Here is an 18,584-nt window from a genome sequence, read left to right as displayed (position 1 = left end):
TATGGGAGACCAATTGATACCTCCTTCTCCTCAGTGTCTGAGGATAACTCACGGGTTTCTAGCCATTGAATAGATTTTTTTTCTCTACCTTATTGCATTATTATCCAGGCATTAGGACTCAAGTTTGTCTATCGGACTTCCTGTGCACACCGAGTTCCTGAAGGCCGAGATATGTCACACAGGCCTTACTTGAATTATATTCTCCTTACTAAAACTGAAAAAAACAACACATAGTTTGGTAGCACCTTAAAGACTAACGAAACATGTGATTGCATCATGAGCTTTCATGGGCACAACCCACTTCTTCGGATGACTGGAGTATTAAAAGTCCAGATCCAAGAATAAAGAAGGGAAGGGAGGAGAAATAAAAGGAGAAAAAAGACAGTGAATAGATTGCTTAAGTAGTTACAAGAGGCTGAGAAGCACCTCCATTGTTTGGTTGGTGGGTTAAGTCATTAGGATGTGGAAGGTCGTGTGCGAGCCAGCCGAAGTCTCTGTTCATTCCACTCTGATAAGAATTAAACTTGTAAATAGAATTAAGTTCCAACCCTTCCCTGTGTATTTGGCTTGTGGAATTGGCCTGAAACAATAGGGTGACTTGGAGATCCATTCATGAGTGCCCGGCCATGCCTTTTTTTTCCTCCTTTTTTTCCTCCTCCCACCCCCCTTCTTTTATTTATTCTTGGATCTGGACTTTTAATACTCCAGTCATCTGAAGAAGTGGGTTGTGCCCACGAAAGCTCATGGTCCCATCGATGTGTTTTGTTGGTCTTTCAGGCACTACTAGACTCGTCGTTGTTTTTTACGGTTTTCTAGTTCCAGACGAATTTGGCTTCCCCTCGGAAGCTTTTATTCTCCCTACAGCTGGGCCAGGCTCACAGAGCCAGGTTGGCTCCCACCCTGCTCCACTTCATCCTCGCGGTTTGGCTCCAATTCCCTTTGGCTGTTGGAAACTTGTGGGTAAATTGACTTGGCATGGAAGGGCGGCCTAAAGGCATGAGCCAGGCACAAGGGGAGCAACTCCTGCCGGCCTGAGATTGGGGTCTGCCTCCCCTCACGTCGCTCTGAAGCTCTCTAGTCTTATCTCCCAGGGTTCAGTGGCTGGGCTGAGGGTAGCTCTGAGGAACGGCTGATGCACAGTGCGGAGGCCGGCGGCTGACAACTCTCTGCTGAGTGGACCTGTAGGCAGCAGGGCAATGGACGTAGGCACAGGACGTAAGGGTGCTGCAGCACCCCCAAGTTTTCCACCAGCTTCCTTGCACCCAGGGGCTAGCCCTGCCACCAGTTCCACCAGCCTCAGGTCCTGGCCTCCAGGCAGCTCCACTGGGGTCCTGGGAGTTTTGGCACCTCATGGGTCCTGCTGCCCGGGCTCCAGTTGCCAACTCTCCTGGACTGGCTCGACTGGATGCCACGGCAGCAAATGGCATCCAGACCGGAAGAGTTGGTGACTCTAGGGGTGACCCCAGCCTGTGGTGGTGAGGGGTGAGATTGGAGGGGCAGTGCTCAGCTTCCCTACCCCTCAAAAAAAGTTCCAGGGCCACTGGTGATGGCGCCATCTCGGAGGCTGGGCCATGGTTGTGGGACGAATTCCCATCGGATCTCAGAACCGCCCTTCCTCCATTCCAAATGCAGGGTGTGCTTCTTTGACCCGACTCCAGCGGCCAACACTCGCAGCATGGCTGGCCTCGCGGAAATGAAATAGAGACGTTAATGGCTCATCCCCTTTGGAAGCTGCAGGGTTCTTTCTCATCTCACTGCCTCTCTATTTTGGGTCAAATGGTCCCAGGTCTGGCATGGGAGTTTCTTTTTGACTTAGTTATCACCACACACATACGTATCTTCTCACCATGGTCCTGGCTCAGGAAGCGTCGCCAGGCAGAGAGGGAATTTGAGCATGTGCTTAATTTAAGCATGTGCGTACATCCCAGTAAAGTCAATGGGTCTTAAGGATGTGCTTCCCATTCAGCCAGAGATTCAGCGCTTTTCCGAAGCCGGGCCTTCGTGAGTGACCGTACTGGGCACCTGCTCACTAGCTCCTCTTTAATTAGATCATAGACTCATAGATCATAGACTCATAGAATCCTAGAACTGGGAGGAACCTCAAGTGGTCATTGAGTCCAGTCCCCTGCCGCACGGCAGGACCAGCCAGTGTCTAGATCATCCCTGACAGGTGTCTGTCTAACCTGCTCTTAAATATCTCCAGAGATGGAGACTCTACAACCTCCCTAGGTAACTTATTCCAGTGTTTAACCACCCTGACAGGCAAGACGATTTTCCCTAATGTCCATCCTAAACCTCCCTTGCTGCAGTTTAAGCCCATTGCTCCTTGTCCTATCCTCAGAGGCCAAGGAGAACAATTTTTCTCTTGCCTCCTTGTGACACCCTTTTAGGTACCTGAAAACCGCTATCATGTCCCCTCTGTCTTCTCTTTTCTAAACTAAACAAGCCCAATTCCTTCGGTCTTCCCTTAAAGCCCATGTTCTCTAGACCTTTCGTTTTTGTTGCGCTTCTCTGGACCGTCTCCAATTTCTCCATGTCTTTTGTGAAATGTGGTGCCCAGAACTTGGCACCGTCCTCCAGTTGAGGCCCAATCAGTTCAGCGTAGCGCAGAAGAACGACTTCTCGTGACTTGCTCACAACACACCTGCTAAAGCCGCCCAGAATCATGCTGGGTTTTTTTGCAACAGTGTCACAGCATTGACTCGTATTTAGCTTGTGGTCCTCTATGACTCCTAGATCCCGTTCCACAGGGCTCCTTCCTAGACAGATAAAGGAGAAGATACTCAGAAGAGGCAAACTGAGCAGAGCTACACTGACGTCAGTGAAGATTTGCTGATTTGCCCCAGCTGAGAATCTGATCCAAAGTTTCCCATTAATTGCATAGTGTCCAAACCCTATTTTTAACCTTCACACACACACAAGCACACACACTAACACAACACACAAACATACACTCACTGTCACACACACAAACACTCACGCGCACACCCTCGCACACACACACACACTCACAGACACACACACAAGCACACACACTAACACAACACACACACACACAAACATACACTCACAAACTCACTCTCATACACGCAAACACAAACACTCACACGCACACCCTCGCACACAAACACACACACACAAGCACACACACTAACACAACACACACTCATACACTCACACACTCACTCACAAACACAAACACTCACACCCTCGCACATACAAACACAACACACGCACTCACACCACACACACACACACTTGTCAAGTTTTTATAGCACTCATCCTAAGTAACGAACTAGTCAAGGGGGAGCTGCCGTCAGATATGGCCCAGGGGTAGACGAATCTGGTTCGCTCTAAATGAAGTTCTGAGCCGCTGGTAAATGAGCTGAAACTTTTATTCTGAGCATTCTTTGAACCTGAGTGGATGCAGCCAGCTCCGTGTCTCTTTACCCAGGCGAGGGTGGCTTTGGAAGCGTACTGCTTCCGCTCCCGATAAAAGCAAGTCATTTGCTTCTTTCATGGCGTCGCTACTAATTTCCAAACAGTCAACGCTGCTGCTAATTTATTTACTGAACACTGACGCCCTGTTAGCAGGGGCTGCTACTGAAACTGATTTCTGGCCTTCGGCTTTTGTTTGTTGACAGCCTGATTTCCCAGTAGGCTGTTTCCACCTGTGTTTCTGTTGTTTTTAGTGCATGTCTTTCTTTCTTCTTCCCAGTGACTGTCTCCCAAATGGCTCCTGAAGGCTTTTCTCATCTTCACACTCACTCTCTCTCATCCAGTTCCTCCCTCCCCGCCGCAAGGACTCTGGGCTCTGCTTTCAGTCATTCTGCAGTTACTGGTTGTCTGCACTGCTGAGTTCCCATGGGGCACTAATTTTTGTTTCAAGGACAAGATTCAAAAGAGTTTGCTACACACAGGTTGCAGGGTGCACCTTCAGAAGTGCCTTCAAATAGGCTTTGGAGATTGGAATAGATGAGCTCCTGGAAATCAGTTTTAAATTGCAAGGGAAGGTCTGCTAAGTACCATAAAAAAATCTCTCTTCTTTTTAAAAGATGTATAAAAAAAGTTGGAAAAAAATTTGCCTTTCCTTCTCCCCTGACATTGGGTGGAAATAGAAATTAGGAAGACAGCCATTTCTCTTTAATTTCATGCGTCTGAAAGGAGGCGAGATGACAGGATAAGATGATGCCGTGAGTGGGTAGAGGGGGTCTGCATCTGTAGTAGCGAGAAAGGAAATACATTGAGATGTCGCTAACAGAGTTTTTGCAGAAACCTGGAGCGTTAAATCTCCAGTAACGGTTCTAGGATGACATCCATGAATTAACATGTATTGAGACAACACAGCATCATATTTTATTAAGATACTCTTAAATGAACTACTTAAAATAATCAAATCTTCTCACGTGTGTGTGTCCGTGTGTGTGCGTGTACGTGTGTTCATATGCTGTATTTATATTTAACCTCTCTTTTCCTGTTGTCTTCTGTCACCACCGCTGACCTGTATATCAACTGGGTTCATGTTGAGGAGAAAGGGTTTTCTGGCTACAGCACTGTGACGAACCAGTAGGTTTTGGTTCACTGGGCTTCATAAAATCCTGTTGTTGTTTTTTTTTTTCATGTGCATTACCACCCTTTGGGCAGCCTCGTGAGGTTTTTCTGTAAGGCTACATCTACACGATGCGTTTTGTCTGGAAAAATATGCTAATAAGAGATTCATTTGCATGAGTTGCAATCTCATTTGCATATTTTCTGCCAATCCATTTTTGCGCAAAAATAAGCAGTGTGGACATTTTCTTTTTGTGCAAAACCCCCCTTTTTCTGCAAGATCAGTATACCTCATTTTTGGGGGCATAAGGATCTTGTGGAAAAAAGGGGTTTTGTGCAAAAGAAAATGCCAACGCTGCTTGTTTTTGCGCAAAAATGAATCGGCAGAAATATGCAAATGAGTGTGACTCATGCAAATGAGTCCTCCATTAGCATATTTTTTGCAGCGAAAACTCATCGTGTAGACATTGCACTGAATTTTGCTGGGGTTGTTCACTCAGGCTATCTTTTTGTGCAAACCCCCTCATTGTAGCTGGTCTAAACAAGAAAACTCCCCAGGTGCTTTCTCCTGGTTTCCTGGTTCTCACTAGAAATGGTACATCTAAATATTTCCCCTTCCCAAATTTCAGGGCAGCGGCGGGGTTGAAACCTTGGCTATGAACATGTCTGGGGTCCCAACTGAGGCGGCAGTAAGAGAGGGGTGTTGTTCCTGGAATTCATTAAGATATGGTATAGAATGGTGGAAATCTCATGAAATAAGCAAATCCCATGAGATTTTGCCCAATTTGGGACAAAAAATCTGCAAAACAGCCCATCAGAGCAGTGCAGCATCGAAAATGAAGCCAGCCCTTCGCCTTGGCATGGCCAATAAACCAAACCCCACAGCCTAATCTAATCGAGGTCCAAACATCATCTTCTCCGGCCATTTCTCACTTCCACATACAATCAGAAAGAGAGAGAGGTAAATGTGCTTGAACTTTGACCCAGGTTTCCCAAAAGCTTTGCAAACATCAGTCCATGTGTCTGGAACTAGGTCTGTGTAAACAACACCTAAAACTAGATGAGTTTCTTCCAGATGCATCATGGAAGAATTTGACAGCTCTTTTAGTGAATGTGCTGGAACTGAATAGTCTAAAATCTTCACTAAAATGACAAAAGAGGTCTGAATAAAACCCGCAAAAGCCAGGAAACTTGGAGCGAAGGTTGAAACACTCTATGAAGTGTTTAATATGACATACCATATTCGCGATATTTAATCGCTGCTTAGAGACTTTTTGACATTTTCTTAGATCTGGGAATTGCGTACTTTCAAAAAAAATATCAAAAGAACAGAGAGTTTTTTCCATCATTGGTAAACCTCTTTCCACGAGAAAGACGCCTTTTTCCAAAAGAGCTCTTTCGGAAAAAGGTGTGTGTGGACGGGGAAGAGGGAGTTCTTTTGGAGAAGAGGAAAGAGGAAAAAGCAAAGGGTCCCTGGTGGCCATTCTGACCATAGTAATCACAGCTGAAATGCGAGAGAACATCCATTCAGTGTGGACACTATGGGTACGTCTAAACTACATGCCTCTGTCGGCAGAGGCATGTAGATTTGTTTGTTCAGCAAAGGGAAATGAAGCCGCGATTTAAATGATCGCGGCTTCATTTACATTTACATGGCTGCCGCGCTGAGCCGACAAACAGCTAATCAGCTGTTTGTCGGCTCGCCGCTAGTCTGGACGTTCCCCCTGTCGACATCAAAGCCCTTTGTCAGCAGTCCCGGTAAACCTCATTCCACAAGGAATAACGGGGCTGCCGACAAAGGGCTTTGATGTCGATAGGTGGAACGTCCAGATTAGCGGCGAGCCGACAAACAGCTGATTAGCTGTTTGTTGGCTCAGCGCGGCAGCCATGTAAATGTAAATGAAGCCGCGATCATTTAAATCGCGGCTTCATTTACCTTTGCTGATCTGTCTAATCTACATGCCTCTGCCGACAGAGGCATGTAGTCTAGACACAGCCTATCTGTCTATAAAGCAGATCTCTTTTGCAGTGTGGATGCTCTCTTTCGGAAGAAGTTTTTTCGGAAGATCTCTTCCGGAAAAGCTTTGTCCGAAAGAAGCCTGCAGCCTAGACATAGCCTGAGAGTTTTGGACAGGTTGTACCTCCCTAAAGCAGGATGCTGGTCCAGCACCTTCTTAGCCCATTAGTGGACCAGAGAGCCCTGGTTGGGAGTTTGGTGGTAGGTGGAACCAGCATCCAGCTGCAAGAGTACATATTTATCCTGTATGAGGCAAACTTCCACTCAAGGATGTCTTGGAAGTTTTTTCATGCGACACCCTTTCCGGTGCTTTCTGCGTTTCAGCTCACTCTAGGAAACTTTTTCCAGGAGTCTAGCATTGCTCTCCCTGATAACATTCCCTGCCCGTCTATGCTGAGCATTGTCGATGATTGTCTTAGTGCTGGTCATTTGTGTTTTTTCAGGGGTGTTAACATTGGAGATTTCGTGTCAGCAGCGGGCCTTCAGAGCAGAGCAGAGACAGCGCAGCGGAAATCTTTCAAGTTGCTTCAAGCATTTGCAGCAAACTGTGCGTGTTTCACAGCCATGTAAAAGGGCTGCTGTCACCGCGGCGTGGTATCTCATCCGTGTGGGGGACACCCCGCAACCACAACATGATTTCGTGTGTGTTCTCGGCTCAGGGAGACACAAGATGCTGCTCAAGAAACTTTTTTTTATCAAAACAGCGGCCCTTTTTTCTAAAATGATGGGGTTTTTTACAAACTTTTGTTGCCGTTATGAAAAAAAATCCATGTTTAATAATTTTTTGGTGATTCTTTTCTACATCAAGTTTTAATCGAAATCGTCATGGAAATTGTTCTTTTAGCAAACACACACAAAAAGTTGCTAGAATAGCATGCTAAAATGTCACAAATGGAGGGAAATGGGCCTATTTAGAAGCCAGTGGGGAGAAAAAACAGCTTTCACGTTTTTTTCATTTTTCCCCCCATTTTTTTCAGCTGCTGCCCATTGAACATTTCACACACATTCGTTTCTGGTCGTAGGTCCTCGTGTGCTAAACAAATGGCTGCAAATGTCTTTAAATTGAGTTAGCAGCAGCAGTGTTGATTAACAGCCTGTTAATGCAGGCTACAATCAATCTACAATTCCAGTGTAGACAAGACTGGGCCCTGCAGGAACCATGGCCTTTAGGAACTGGATCCAGTAAGTCAACTGGACCCCTGAAGGTCTCAGAGCCCAAGTTCCAGCCCAAATACAAGTTTATAGCCCTGCAATCTGAACCCTCACCAGCCCGACTCAGTGGGCCTGGACCAGCCGCGGCTGTTTTTATGCAGTGTTGACAAACTCCCATTGGCCTGGTCCAATGCCTGGGGGTGGGTGGGTAGGTGGTCAGGCATGTAGGCTGAAAGGCAGCGCGAAGTCATCCAGCCACAAGAAGAGCAGGTCGATGACGTTTGTGGCATTCACACATTTCTGGAAGGTTTAGATAGGGTGCCAATAGGGGAGGTGAGGAGAGAAAAAAGACATAGCCCCCCCCCCCCCCTCAGACTTTCAATGGGAGAGGAAAAGGTTGAGGCAGAGACAAAGGGACCACGGTTAATTTCATTTTTTCCACAGTTTGAATTTGGAACTGGGACAGGCGCCCCAGGGCATCTCCTGTTTCTACTCCAGTCCCTCACCACGGGAGACTTTGAACCGCTGTGAGACGAGGAGAGCAGTGCGCAGGGAGGCAAGAACCCACCCAGGACCTATCCAGAACCATCCGGGAAGCCAGGAGAGGACTCTACCCTGGCCAGCGGTGAAGACGCAGGAAGGGAGCCCTTTCATTTTGTGTAAGCCAATTCCCAGCACTGTCACCCTTGTCTCAGGACCTCTCCTTAGTGCTCCCTTCGCCCTGGCAGCTGCTAGGGCGAGAACTGAGTATTGTGTGCTGAGGGGAAGGTGGGAAATTTGTTCTCCGGGGGGTGTTTTCATCTTTTCGATCATCTCAATCCTGTCTTCCTGGGAGTCTTTCCCACCTGTCGCGAGCAAGGCCCTCTGCATCTGTCCTGTTGTCTTTGGTGAGTGTGGCCCGCCAGAGGTGGGGGCATACGTGTCCCCTGGGGATATGCCTGGCAGGACGAGTTGTTTTCCTGAGGGACAGCACCCCAGCCTCAAAGAGGAGTCACGTCATGGGGAGGTACCAGGTGCCGCCATAAAGACCCCCAGCGCCAAGCATTGCAAGAGAAAGGTGACAAGCAGTGGCAGGGAAAAAACTTACCCCATGCCTCCAAGGAAGGATAGCAGCCAATCTGTGTGTGTGATTTCCTAGAGGGTGTAAAAATAGCTAGAACTAGACAGTTCCTCATGTGACATCACATTAACAGGGGCCATCAGCGGGGTCTGAACCGTTAGATCCACCACACAGTCCTCTCCCACTTGAGCTAATGCAGTAACCACTAGCAGTAGTAGGTTGGCATTTGCTGTGTGGATGAGCATTAGGAGGATGAGATGCATTGCTAGCAGGTTTCACAAGCTGACACAAATATCTGGGGGCTATTCCAGGCTCCACAGCAGTGTGTGCGCGAGTGAGTGAAAGGCCCATCTGCCTGCTTCCTCCCCACACTGGACCCCTACGTCTGGTCCCCAAACAAGCTCCCCAAATGCTGGTTTCTCTGCCTCACCAGTGACAGTTCGTCCCCTCCTGGCTACTCATTCAGCCTGTCTTTTCTCCTGCTCCTGTGCTCACTGGCTCCCGGTCTCCCTCCTTCTTGGCCAATCTCCTTGCCCTCCTCCTCACTTTGGCTCTTTGTCCAGCCAAGCCCAGTTCTCCCCTGTTGCTCGCGCCCTCCGAAGAAGCGTGATTCTACTTCATGGCAACGTTTGAGGTTTCCGAATTTTTCTTTCCACAAGGGGGCAAAAAATGAAACTTTTAGAAAATGTTTTACTGAAACGCGAATGGTGCCAAACGTCCTTTTTTGGCTCGAAACCTGAGGTCTCAGCAACTGAAAACAGGGTCTTATCACGGGGAGGTGTCAAACCGTCTGACCAATAGCCAATGCGCCCCACCTATAATAAACCCCCAACCTGTCCTTAAGGGAGATCAACCCCCCTATCACCTGCGGGCAAACACTTTTCACAGAAAACAGGACTATGTAGCACTTTAAAGACTAACAAGATGGTTTATTAGATGATGAGCTTTCGTGGGCCAGACCCACTTCCTCAGATCAAATAGTGGAAGAAAATTGTCACAACCATATATGCCAAAGGATACAATAAAAAAAATGAACACATATGAAAAGGACAAATCAAATTTCAGAACAGAAGGGGAATGGGGGGAAGGTAAATGTCTGTGAGCTAATGATATTAGAGGTGATAATTGGGGACGCTATCTTTGTAATGGGTAAGATAATTAATGTCTTTGTTTAAACCTAAGTGTAAAGTGTCCAATTTAAGCATGAATGATTCTCTTTCAAGTGTGGTCTGAAAAGGTCTTTGAAGCAGGATGCAGGTAATCAAGTCGTTGAGACAATGTCCTTTCTGGTTGACAATGTCCTTTCACAGAGTCATCACACCTTAGCAGACCTCTGTGCCTTCAGCCTCAAAGGAAACCTGCATAATACCTGGGCACACAGCTTTGTCACATGGACTATAAAAACTCTGCTAAATCTATCACAACACTTTGTAACACGCCCACTGCTTCCTAACTCTCCATTGTCCTGTGTCTGCGGAGATGCCTACGTCATGTTCATTTCCCACTTCTTTTTAAGTGGTCTCCCACAACATGAGCTCGGTCAATCAGACTGCCTTCAGTAATGAGAAAGCTCAGCATCCAGTGTTTAGCCCATCGAACGAGTCTGAGACCAGTCATCTGACTCTGACACTGGGCAGCGTGTAACCTTGGCTAAGTCTCTTAACTGCTCAGTGTTTGTTTACCAATTACTTTCCTATTGGGCTAATATTTACCTACATCACAGGCATGTGGTTAGGTCATATAGAACAATGTTTCTCAACTAGTGGTACGAGTACCCTTAGGGGTACTCGAGAGAAGTTTGGGGGAGTACATCAACACAACTGAAATTGGGAGAAAACTGAATTTTTGTTGTAAGTTTTACAGCACTTGAAATTTTGGGGTAAAAAGTACAAAAATAACAATCACCCACCCGGCTATGATTAAGTTGTTTAAACAAATGTGTTGCAATGGTAGAAAAAAAACTGTGTATCTGAAAACTGTAGGTACTGGGGATACTTATAATTTTTATTTTGAAAAAGGGGTACTTTATATAAAAAAGGTTGACAAACACTGATATAAAGTATGTCTACACTACGGGACAAAGTCGAACTAAGATATGCAACTTCAGCTACATTAATTGCATAGCTGAAGTCGAAGTAGCTTACCTCGGCTTTTGGCACTGTCCACACTGCAGGAAGTCGAAGGAAGAACACTTTTCTTTCGACTTCCCTTACTCTTTGTGAAAGCAGGGTTACCAGCGTCGACCGTAGCGCCCCCTCACTTCAAATTAGCCGTCTTCCCTCGACTGCTAATTCGAACTCTGGAAGATTGGTAGCAGCAGCTTCGATCTTCCTCTGTCGTGTAGACATAGCCATAGCAAAGTCGTCTACAGTATATTTCAATGTTTGTTGTTATCTTCAACATGAGCAGTCTCATGTCTGCATACATGTATTCCTAGAAGTATATGCAAGTTCTAATCTCAGTGCGTGGGACCCAACAGCCCTTTACCAAACGTGTCATTAAGTGAGAACTTTCACTCTGAGCACAGGGCTTATCAAGACGTCGGCAACTAAAGTTGATGTTCTGCCTTTCTACAGTTGCCATGATGCGATGTCATTTGTTCTCTCTCGCTTTTATTAAAGTTAACTGTGATTTAAGAGATCAAAGTTAATTATCGCTAAGGAGATCATTTTACCTATCATCTCCCTTCAGTAACCCCACTATTACGAGTAGAAGTTTTATGCTAATCAGGGTTCTAATTTGCATAAATTACTGGGGTTTTTTTCCAGCAGGGAAGTAGCTCGGATGGCGACAGCTCTTGAAAAGAGGGAGTGACTGAAAGGTGAATTTCCAGGGTTCGCCAGCTGAAGACAGCACCCGAAAAAGGAAAATCACGAACCTTTTCAGTTCCTCAGGCCATGAAACTAACGAGAAAGCAACGTGGCGGCACTGCTGCAGTCTGGCACATGCTGTGCCTTGTTTACCAGGGTGATAGGAATGGAAGGAAACTGAGGCTCACCAGGTGAGGTGCGCCTCCCTCGACTGGCAAAGACAGTGTTGGAGGAGATGTACTGGTGAAAACCGAGGTGCTTTTTCTTATGCAGCCCTTTGCATAGCTTAGCCAAGTGTGCACCGATGCAGAGGACAAGATACTGTATGGCAGGGGAAGGCGATTTCAGAACATAAGAACATCAGAATGGCCACACTAGGTCAGACCAAAGGTCCATTAGCCCAGTGTCCTGTCTGCCCACAGTGGCCAATGCCCCAGAGGGAGTGAACAGAAGAAGTAACCATCAAGTGATTCTTCTCCTGTCATACATTCTCAGCCTCTAACAGAGGCTAGGGCCACCATTCCTACCCACCCTGGCTAGTAAGTATTGATGGAACAGATTAGTTCATGGAGATTACCATGAATGTATCTGGTTCTTTTTTGAATCCTGCTAAAGTCCTGGTCTTCACAACCTCCTCTGGCAAGGAGTTCCACAGGTTGAGAGAAAGCCCCCTTTTGCTCTCTCACATGGCTTTCCCTAGAGCGAGCGTGGGAGACTGCTACTGTTGTGATTGACATCTGCAGGAAATTCATCCCAGCAATCCCATGGAAGAACAATAAAGAACTTGAATTAAATAGCTACCCTGGTGATCTAGAAGCTGAGACAAAGGACTGTCCTGGAGCAAACAAGTCAGTTGCTGTGTTGGTCATCCTGCTTAGACAAGCGCAGAGGAGCTCCAGCTAAGTGAAACTCACTCCCAACTGATGTAGCTGACCTTGTAGCCAACATGTTCCCTGGGTCCAATTGTGGGCTGGTAGCTTTAGTTTGGCTTCATTGCCAGCAGTGCGATGCTCTTCCTATTGAAGAACAGTCTGTTCTCCATTTTCCTCCATGTGCTGCAAATCACGAGCCAACGGGAGATTTGCCATTGATTGTAGTAGTACCCCTAGAGTTCAGCTGGGATTTTCAAAAGTGCCTAAGGGAATTAGGCCCCTAAGTCCCATCGCAGTTGGGAGAGGCGGTCCTTGAAGGCTCTCACCGCCTGTGCTGTTTTGTTATGCATTGTACAGGTACCCTGTGATGGGGTGGAGACACCACCATGGCGCCCCCTGCTGGCCACTCTGGGGATTAGTGCTGACTCAGCAGGGCGCCCTCTCTTGGTCGTGGTCTCACCCGTTGTCGCTCTTTGCTCTGAACGTCTTCTGGACCCGCGTCACTCCCACGGCGTCCTCTTCGGGACACTGCCCTCGGGTCTCTCGCCCCCTTCTGGGGTTAGCAGCAGCCTCAGTCTCGCTCCTGCCACCGTGGCCAGCTGCAGCCAACGCCCAGCCCCTCACCTCAGGGGCAAGCCACAGTCTGCATCAGCCACTACCCCTGCTGGCAAGGTGCGGGGCGAGGCAGAAGTGGGGTCCCAGGCCTGCCCACTACTTGGGGTACTGGCTCAGGGTCCCTCTGGCAGCAGTTTTGTCCTACCCTCCGTCAATCCCCCTTTACTGTTCTCACTTTTCCCTGGGCCGCATCCCCATGGCCCTGGCACCCTCCTGCCTCTGTAGCCTGGGAGATAGCAGGCTGGAGTTTCTTTCCAGCTCCCTTGAGCCTGCCCAGAACTGCTCTGTCCAGGTCCTGCACGCTCCCTAGTCAGGACCCAACTGCCCTCTGCTCTGCTGAGCAGCTTCTTATAACAGGGCAGCCCCAGCAAGCTGCCTTCTGGTTGGCTCCCTACAAGCCCTTCCCTGATTGGCTGGGGTTCTGCACAGGCTCCCTCCATCCTGCTTTATCCCTTTTATGGCTGGAATGGAGCAGCCCCACCATGTACCCTTACCGCAGGGCTACATTGCACACTCAACAGGAAGCCCTAATCCCACTTGAGTTCACACACAGATCCATCTGACCTGGGTCAGCGAGCCTTCAGGACCCTGATGGGAATGGGGAGAGCTGGTCAGGATGGGACATTGTCTAAATCGTGCTGGGACTCGGGGCTAAGCTTGGGAACTTTGCAGTGTGGACACAGGTCGAGGCAGAAGGGTGGCATAGCACAGTACACACACACAGGAACCCAGCTGTGAGACCTTGCTCCAGTATTTGTAACACAGGTTACAGTGCTGTATGGACGCTCCAAATCCACAAGCTGGGTCCCATTGGCTTTGGGTGCCATGTAGACAGACACATAGAGCCACAGTGCCAAACCTTATCCTCCCTGGATGTTAGTGAACTCCTCCCATCGGCCTCCATCCCGAAAACCACGCTGCACATGCCGCTTTTCAAGCCCCAGGGCCATCCCATCAACACCAGAGGAATGCCTCCGATGGTTAAAGATACACACATACGCTTTTTTCAGGGTAAGACCCATCTGAGATGCCTTTTGTATTGGGTGTACTCTCAAAAACCAATGTCACACGGGTTGTGCCTTCTTGTTGAGGTGGGCATGGAGAGCCAGGGGGATTTGTTTCCATGTAGGAAGGCAAATCCTGAACGGCAAATATGGCCCTTTACATTCTGTTTCTTTGGTGATCATCTCATTTCAGACCCTGGCTCAGCCTGTACAGAACATCAAGTATCTATAAAATCATTACTGGTATAAGGAAAAAGTGAATAAGGAGAAGTTATTTACTTGTTCCCACAATACAAGAAGTAGGGGTCACCAAATGAAATGAATAGGCAACAGGTTTAAAACAAACAAAAGGAAGTTTTTCTTCACTCACGGCACAGTTAACCTGTGGAACTCCTCGCCAGAGGATGTGGTGAAGGCTAGAACTTTAACAGGGTTCAAAAAAGGACTAGATAAATTCATGGAGGGTCGGTCCATCAATGGCTATTAGCCAGTATGGGTGGTCTTTGTTAGTCTGGATGCAGGTGACAGGGGAGGAATCACGTGCGGATGACCTGTTGTGTTCCCTCCTTCTGGGGCATCTGGTATTGGCCACTGTCGGCAGACAGGACACTGGGCTAGATGGACCTTTGGTCTGACCCAGTCTGGCCGTTCTTCTGTTCTTATGTAAAGGGTGTCACAATCAGGAGGGAGAAAAATTGTTCTCCTTGGCCTCTGAGGACAGGAGAAGAAGCAATGGGTTTAAACTGCAGCAAGGGAGGTTTAGGTTGGACATGAGGAAAAACGTCCTGCCTGTCGGGTGGTTAAACACTGAAATAAATTGTCTAGGGGGTTGTGGAATCCCCATCCCTGGAGATATTTAAGAGCAGGGACAGACACCTGTCAGGGATGATCTAGACGGTGTTTGGTCCTGCCGTGAGGGCAGGGGACTGGACTCGATGGCTCTCGAGGTCCCTGCCAGTTCTAGTGCTCTGATTCTATGATTCTAACTGTGCATTTGTATTTTAAAAGAAATGTAAATGATGCTGCACCAGCCTAAGGAACAGAGCAGGCATAACCTTTGTTTTTATCATCTCCCTTAGTCATTGGGCTGGATACTTGTAGGGTAATAGGATCACACAGCTGGAATCTTTCCCTGTGCCCACTGACAGCCCATCAAACTGTGGGCAGGCTGATCCAATGGTGGGAGTTAGAGAGGAATAATGTGACTGAGCCACAGTGATCTGAAACAGCTGATTGAAGCCAGCACTTAGTAAGACAGGGTGTAACTCACATGCCTGATGCCCACCACCAGGGGGATTTGAACCGGAGACCCTCGGGAGCTTAATATAAGAGTCTTTACCATCTGAGCTACAAACCAGCTGATTTCCAGCCTGTACTGTAGAGGTCTCTCGGACTTCTCTGTTGCTGTGGTCTAGGTGCCACTGCATAAGACGTGAATAAGGCTACGCATGGAATACCGCCGAGCCTCATTTGCATATCTAATGAGCCGCCATTTTTGCAGAAGAGGCTCTTGCGCCAGAAGGAGCTATCTACACTGCCCCTTTTTGCGCAAGAAAACCCCTCTTGCGCAATGCTGCTACGCTGATTATTTTCAGGAATAAGGGCATCGCGCAAGAGGGTTTTTCTTGCGCAAGAAGGGGCAGCGTAGACAGCTCCTTCTGGCGCAAGAGCCTCTTCCGCAAAAATGGCGGCTCATTAGATATGCAAATGAGGCTGTGCGATATTCCACGCTTAGCCTCATTTGCATATTTCTGGCGCAAGATCGCGCCAGTGTAGACAAAGCCTAGGTGTGTGGGGTGCAATGGCCCGTTGTGGGTTTCCAAAGGGGTGCAGTATTCCAGGTGCTAACGGCTCAGGCATCAGTCGCTCCGGGTGGTTGTAGACTCAGTGTGCGTTGCATGGAGGGAAATGGGCTGTAGCATCTGATCCTGCTTAACCCCTCCCACGCCGCTCGCCGGTTGCAATGCAGGTCAAGCCGCTCAGGTTATGTGATGTGGATGACAGAGTCCCACCGCGGTGTGATAACTAATGCTCACCACACGCATTCAATCAGAGCAGCTGCAGGCATGTTCGAGCGTGTTCCCCTGGGTCCAGGACATGAAGATGGCGTGTTAGTGTGTAGGTTTTTTCCCATCCCTCCCAGCTGCCGGCTAAGTGCACGGGGTTAACCGGCGTCCCTCGTGCTCCGTAATCCATTAGCTAATGGGGCGTCTCAGCCCAGCAATTTTCTGTTTAGTCCTGAACACCGTTCGGGGGTCACCCGCTGTGCATCCAAATGGCCCTGACAAAGAAGAGTGATCGCTGAACTCAAATAAACAGCACGTGTTGCTCTCATTGAGCGGCAGGGTTTCAAACTGCGCGGGCCTTGGAAAGCAGAGCACAGCGCTACCCGCCGGCATCCCCTCACTGGCGCCTGGGGAACGAAATATCAAAGAAACGCTTCCTCCCCGCCCCGGCTGTGATTACAGAAGCACTTTTCCCAGCCCGCTGCACTCTTCCAGAAAGGTGGGGAGACGCATGGCCAGACTGGGTCAGCCCATAGGTCCCTCTAGCCCCGTGTCTGCCGACAGCGGCCAATGCAGGTGGCCCAGAGGGAGTGACCAGAACAGGGAATCATCTTGTGATTCCCTTCCCTGTTGCCCATTCCCAGCCCCTGACAAACCATTCCTACCCATCCAGGCTAATAAGTATTCACGGACCAATCCTCCGTGAATCTATCTAGTTCTGTTTTGAACCCTAGTAAGGTCCTGGCCTCCACCACATCCTCTGGCAAGGAGTTCCACAGGTTGACAGTGTGCTCGGTGAAGAAATACTTCCTCTGGTTTGTTTTAAACCTGCTGCCTATTAAAGGCCTGAATGGTATCAAGGCCTGAACCCCACAATATTTATACATGATGAATTAATTATTCAGCAGGCTTAGGGCACAGGAGGTGGCCTGGTGGTCACACAGCGACTGCTCTCCAGTAAGTGCAGGCAGACGCATAAAGTGGCATTTCTTGAATACTTTCCTTATCTTCCATTGGTGTGTCATAAGTCTTAGAAGGTAAATCGCCAGCTGTAAAAACAAATTGTCAAAACAGCCTGTTGATTGTAACAAATGTTACTGCGCTGTTATGTCTCTGAATTAAGTAATTATAAAGTTAATCAGCCAAGCAAGAGGGTGTAAAGACTTTTACGGCGCTAAGAGGCTGTTTTTCCCCCCAAAGGATCTTTTTACTCTGTTTATTGCAGGATGACTCAGCTGCATTTCTTCTTGCCATACAGATTCTTGGATTGGTGTGAAAGGCTGTGCCGTTACCTTTTTATCTACACTCGCCTTTCCCTCACAAGCTGACCAAATTAAGAAACAGCTGTTTTAATTCTTGACCCTAAACCATAACATTTTATGGACAATAAATAAAGTCAATTAGCCTGTGGAACTCATTGCCACAAGGTACCTCTGAGGCCGGGCCCAAATTAACTTGTAAATCTCTGCTGTTTGAGCTAAGGCACCAGGCTGCGTAGCTGTGAGCAGTGCTGGACTCACACCAGGTGTCGCTGCGGCACAGCGAGGGCAGTGTGGAGCAACACATTGGTTGACGAACAGCAAAGGGCTAATTGGCTGTAGGGTTTGCGATGTGTACAGTACGTTTTGCCTCAGAGCCTTGAGCCACATACCCGGGGCTGCCGCACCCAGCCTCACCTACCCAGTGAGTTGGGGGCCCTCAAGTCCCCCCAGCAAATGTAGACCTGAGATGAAAAAAGGAGGCTAAATGGCATTGCTCTGGGAGCTTTTGGGGGGAGAGCCACCCACACGGTCATTTCAGGCACAATCTCAAATGCCAGTGGTCAAAAGCCATGAATCAGACCCCCCACCCCGCAATCAAGCAATGGCTGCTTTAAATGGTGTCTTTGTCGTGTGTGTGTGTCTCGCTTTGTGTCTGTGTGTGTGTCTCTCTCTCTCTCTCTCTCGCTCTGTGTGTGTGTGTGTCTCGCTTTGTGTCTGTGTGTGTGTCTCTCTCTCTCTCGCTCTGTGTGTGTGTGTGTCTCGCTTTGTGCCTGTGTGTGTGTCTCTCTCTCTCTCGCTCTGTGTGTGTGTGTGTCTCGCTTTGTGTCTGTGTGTGTGTCTCTCTCTCTCTCGCTCTGTGTGTGTGTGTGTCTCGCTTTGTGTCTGTGTGTGTGTGTGTCTCTCTCTCGCTCTGTGTGTGTGTGTGTGTCTCGCTTTGTGTCTGTGTGTGTCTGTGTGTGTGTGTGTGTGTCTCGCTTTGTGTCTGTGTGTGTGTGTCTGTGTCTCGCTTTGTGCCTGTGTGTGTCGCTTTGTGCCTGTGTGTGTGTGTCTGTGTGTGTGTGTGTCTCGCTTTGTGTCTGTGTGTCTCTCTCTCTTGCTCTGTGTGTGTGCGCGCACTCGTTTCTTCTGTTCACAATGCGGGGAGCTGGGACTTACCCATGTGTTGGCTGCACTGAAAGGGTCCCAGGAGCATGATTGAGTTGGCAGCTCTGAGGTGGGGGCAATCCAGCTCCTTGAGC

The 18,584-nt window shown here is 48.4% G+C and overlaps 1 long non-coding RNA gene across 1 annotated transcript in view; it reads left to right on the top strand.

Annotated features, from left to right (window-relative positions):
• LOC142818756 (uncharacterized) overlaps window positions 1–14,445 on the top strand; it is an 86,733-nt gene extending 72,288 nt beyond the window's left edge. The window contains exons 3-4 of the long non-coding RNA XR_016346930.1: window positions 7,009–8,376; window positions 11,546–14,445. This is a non-coding gene — a long non-coding RNA (uncharacterized LOC142818756). The remainder of the gene's footprint in view (window positions 1–7,008; window positions 8,377–11,545) is intronic.
• The last annotated feature ends 4,139 nt before the right edge of the window (window positions 14,446–18,584 follow it).

Source organism: Pelodiscus sinensis, chromosome 16, assembly GCF_052426305.1.
Source record: "Pelodiscus sinensis isolate ZL-2025 chromosome 16, ASM5242630v1, whole genome shotgun sequence".
In the NCBI taxonomy this organism is placed as follows: domain Eukaryota; kingdom Metazoa; phylum Chordata; order Testudines; family Trionychidae; genus Pelodiscus; species Pelodiscus sinensis.
Note: the sequence above shows the minus strand (reverse complement) of the source record. Positions and strands in the feature narration are given on the sequence as shown.